General features: G+C 46.6%; 1 protein-coding gene across 1 annotated transcript in view; it reads right to left on the bottom strand.

The window, feature by feature from the left end:
* acsf2 (acyl-CoA synthetase family member 2) overlaps positions 1 to 5,048 on the bottom strand; it is an 89,884-nt gene that overhangs the window by 57,611 nt on the left and 27,225 nt on the right. The gene's annotated exons all lie outside the window — the stretch shown is intronic.

Below are 5,048 nucleotides of genomic sequence, written 5' to 3'. Positions count from 1 at the left end.
CCGATCGGAGTCATCAGTCATTTCATACAACAGGGTATTTTCCCAATACTACACTATTTAATACCATTTAACAAAGCAGCAGCTACCCCCAGTTCATCAGTCTTTATATAACTATTTCTGCTAAGATTCTATTCATTCTGATTCTAAACTTTACATTTGGGTCTAGTAATATATATATATATATATATATATATATATATATATATAGACACACACACACACACACACACACACACACACACACACACACACATACAGTACTGTGCAAAAGTTTTAGGCAGGTGTGAAAAAATGCTGTAAAGTAAGAATGCTTTCAAAAATAGACTTGTTAATAGTTTATATTTATCAATTAACTAAATGCAAAGCGAGTGAACAGAAAAAAAATCTACATCAAATCCATATTTGGTGTGACCACCCTTTCCCTTCAAAACAGCATCAATTCTTCTAAGTACACTTGCACACAGTTTTTGAAGGAACTTGGCAGGTAGGTTGGCCCAAACATCTTGGAGAACTAACCACAGTTATGTGGATTCAGGCAGCCTCAGTTGCTTCTCTCTCTTCATGTAATCCCAGACAGACTCGATGTTGCTGCCATTTTTCTACACCCCAGTTCCTGTTTTCATGCATAGTTGAGTCGCTTGGCCTTGTTTCCACGTCGGAGGTATGGCTTTTTGGCAGCAAGTCTTTCATGAAGGCCACTTCTGACCAAACTTCTGCGGATAGTAGATGGGTGTACCAGGGTCCCACTGTTTTCTGCCAATTCTGAGTTGATGGCATTGCTGGATATCTTCTGACTGAGAAGGGAAGTAAGCATGATGTGTCTTTCATCTGCTGCAGTAAGTTTCCTTGGCCGACCACTGCGTCTACAGTCCTCAACGTTGCCCGTTTCTTTGTGCTTCTTCAAAAGAGCTTGGACAGCACATCTGGAAACCCCTGTCTGCTTTGAAATTTCTGCCTGGGAGAGACCTTGCTGACGCAGTACAACTACCTTGTGTCTTGTTGCTGTGCTCAGTCTTGCCATGGTATATGACTTTTGACAGTAAACTGTCTTCAGCAACCTCACCTTGTTAGCTGAGTTTGGCTGTTCCTCACCCAGTTTTATTCCTCCTACACAGCTGTTTCTGTTTCAGTTAATGATTGTGTTTCAACCTATATTTTGAATTGATGATCATTAGAACATGCTTGGTATAATTGTTTAATCATACACCTGACTATATGCCTACAAAATCCCTGACTTTGTGCAAGTGTACCTAGAAGAACTGATGCTGTTTTGAAGGCAAAGGGTGGTCACACCAAATATGGATTTGATTTAGATTTTTCTTCTGTTCACTCACTTTGCATTAAGTTAATTGATAAATATAATCTATTAACAGGTCTATTTTTGAAAGCATTCTTACTTTACAGCATTTTTTCACACCTGCGTAAAACTTTTGCACAGTACTGTATATATACCTTTTTATTGCATTTTATTTTAATAAAGTTTGTATATTTTAAATAAAGTGTGTTGCACTTGTATTGTTTTCATGCCTTTCCACTGCCATAAAAGCACCATAATGTGGACAAATAATTAGAAACACGGGCCATATGGAGTAAACAGGACCATCATGGTCTGTAGTTCCTTCTACTGAGTGCCTACTTTAAGCCCTCTAGTCCGAGACATCCCATTTACACAGAAGTGTGTGCTACAGTACTTCCTGCATGTGTTCCCCATTGTTCTGTCCACCCCTGTAAACACATAATATACAGAGCTGTCAACTCTCTCGTATTCACCAGGAATCGCCCATATTTTGGACCCTTCTCTTGGACATCTCCTGGGACAGATTTTCTCCCGTACTCTACTGTTAAACCCCCTTAATGTCTACAAAATTCATGGCCGGTGTGTGATATCTGCAATCCCCGTTTGTACATAGCACGGTTTAGGACCCATAGGCAGTTCTATGGCAGGCATACATTCAGTGCACGAGGAACGTTCACATACTTATACACGCATCTGCCGCCCCCCCACCCCCTCTCTACAGGCCTTTGTCAACGTGGGACCCCTCCCCCCCCCTCACCCCAGGCCGGTTTACAAAAGCTCCTGGAAAGATTTTCCAGGAAAAAGCAGTCTCAAGGTTTACCCGTGAAACTCATGGCCATGCAATGGATTCTCACGTTTGTCGCATTACTGTTTGCGAAGGCTTCGAAAACCTTTAAACATGATACAGTGATAAATCCAATACAACTGTCCAAGCTGATTTTTTCATTTAGAAGAGGTGTACATTTACCATTCTATATTCTGTAGCTGTGTAACAGGATGGCGTGTGTCGGGACGTCAGACCAGAAATGAACACACTTAGCACTGCAAGGGGATATGCTGAGTGAAATGAATTTGCTGCTGCGCGGTTTATTAAATACAGAAAAATAAAAGGTTTGAACAAAAACACTTTGTAAAATAAAATGGCACAGTAGCCAAAACGAACAGACAATAAACAGACAGACAAACGAGTGACCTGATTGGTGAGTGAAATGAATATGTTCATGGCCACGCAAGAGGTCGTGTTTATAAATCGTTAACATTAGAACTTATTTGAAACAAGAGTGGGCACAGGTGTGTGTCGTGTGTTTTGGGGCTCGCTCAATAAAACGGCACAGTACGGCCTAAAATACGTCGACAGACTCTGAGTTAACGAATTGTTAGTAAGTTAACCCTCGGGCCTGGTTGACGTGCACTTAACTTTCACGATAAAGGGCACAGTGTATATAAAATGAACGTGCACTTCACGCACGTTAGTAGCATATATGTAAAATTTCATGAGAACATGTGTCTGGTTAAGTATTGGGTAAATTGGTTATTCCGTTTGCTCATATTTCCTCACAACCCAACGACCGGTCGATAGGGTCGAAATGCACACATTTGTATGTCAGAGTGTTTTTTAACATTGCCTCACTCGTGAATCATGTTTATTGGTTGGGCCTCACTGTACAACTTACACCCTTAGGCCAGGTGCAATTCACAGGGCTCAATATACTCGAGTGTTTCCGTGAAAAGTGCTGTGAATCAGTGTCCTCGGTATATGTACCTTTTAAAACAGGCAGTGTACACAGACATCCCGTGTCCAACTTGTCGTACCAGGTATACACCAACGTCTCTACACAATTACATGGTAACAAACCACACCGTCGCCTTTTGGACTTTGCCCCGTCTAGTAAGTCCCCCCCGGTGAGGACAGCACCTGGCCTTTCCGTCCCCACAGCAGCCCCCCCTCAAAAAGTATCGGGCGTCAAGGTCAGAAGGGGCCTGGAGGGCAGCTCATACACTGGGGACCATGGCTTTTGCACTGCTCGACTGGCACGGGCTGACTGGTGGACCGTCCCACCTCGTCAAGCTCTGTCTGGGCCCCACCGAGTGGGCTGCACTCATTCGCTGGGTCAGTCCTGGTTGCTCCCTGCGGTGAACCTGAAGTCCCCCCTTCTTTCAAGCGCCCTCTCCCTCTGGTACCGTGCATCTCCTGCCACCGTGACGCCGCCCCAGGCCATAGAGGCAGCAGCAGGAGCTTGCTTCTCCCTCGAACCCTGCCAGGGTGGCTCCATAGGCAATGTGGAGACAGAGGCAGCCCCTGGCGATGCAGAGCAGCCCGAAGGGGTCCGCCTAGAGGCCAGCGTCGTCCGTCAGGTACCACACACGGGTGTCGGTGGACAGCCATGTAGGAATCCGTTTGGCGGTCTGTAGCAGGGCTCGCTACAGCACTCATTAGGCGGAAGTAACCCGCCAACAGGCATGTCCTTAGGGGCTGACAGATGTGAGGGGAGTCAGGACAAGCTGGGGTGCAGGTTTTGGCCCTCTTCTTGGCCACTGCAGCCGGGCGGTTATTCCCCGTGCTTCCTGTAGCAGCCTATGCAAGGACTGCCAGCATCTAGTCCTGGTCCTTCTGGTGAAGGGAGAGGCAGCTCCTGCTCCTCTCCCCCTGATGGTGAGCAGCAGGCACCAGGAATCCGTTCGGTCAGTAGGTAGCACTGACCACCGTTGGCGGTCCTGCTCGCCACGTCCGTGGAGGCAGAGCCAGCATCCAGTCCTGGTCCTTCTGGTCAGCTCCTGCTCCTCTCCCCCTGATGGCAGAGGCAGCTCCAGCTCCTCTCCTCGTGATGGTGGGGGAAGTGATACGAGCAGGCATTCACCCTCTGCTGGTGGAAAGGGACCCAGCAGGCATTCACCCTCTGCTGGTGGACAGGGACCCAGCAGGCATTCACCCTCTGCTGGTGGACAGGGACCCTGCAGGCATTCACCCTGTGCTGGTGGAGGTGGCGGAGTCAGAGGCAGCTCCTGGTGCTCTGCGCCTGCGGGTGGAAGTGGCGGAGGCAGAGGCAGAGGCAGCTCTAGCTGCTCTGCTCCTGCCGGTGGAGGTGGTGGAGGCAAAGGCAGCTCCAATGTACCAATGACTACACACCAACATTAACACACTACACGTAACATACAACACAAATGAATAGCCCAGGGGCGGGGCACTGAAAGCTGCTACACAAACTTCCTCTTTCTCCAAAGATAGAATTGCCTTGTTGTCTCAAACTGACTGTTTGTCTGCGCTAGCCTTCTATGTTTCTGTACAGAACACGTGATTACTCGGACAGAATCGAAGGATGTCTCGTTCACGCAGAAATTACCACAGAAATAACAGAAATGGACATCAATGAGAATTTAATTACACTATGTAACACAATTTTTGTTCCTGGGTAGTGTTATTTCTATTTGGATTCATATGTTGTTTTTTTCTGACTATGTGAACGAAAAGACACACATTTCTCCCATTCTCACTCCCTGAGAGGTTATGACCACTTTGAACCTGGCTGACAACGCACTGCACGGACATGAGACTCACTTACTGTATGCAGGCTGAAAGCATATTCATAACCCTGCTCCCACCCCTCTGAACCTGTCCAGAGCGAGCTGGCAGGACAGATGAACCAATGAAAATGCTGAACTTTGTTGGTAGAGGAGTCGGGAACCTATGACATGTTCTGATTGAACAAGTTGGATTTTAGCAGCTGATATTATGAATTCAGAAGACATTCTG

This window comes from Polyodon spathula, chromosome 20 (assembly GCF_017654505.1).
Source record: "Polyodon spathula isolate WHYD16114869_AA chromosome 20, ASM1765450v1, whole genome shotgun sequence".
Lineage (NCBI taxonomy): Eukaryota > Metazoa > Chordata > Actinopteri > Acipenseriformes > Polyodontidae > Polyodon > Polyodon spathula.
Note: the sequence above shows the minus strand (reverse complement) of the source record. Positions and strands in the feature narration are given on the sequence as shown.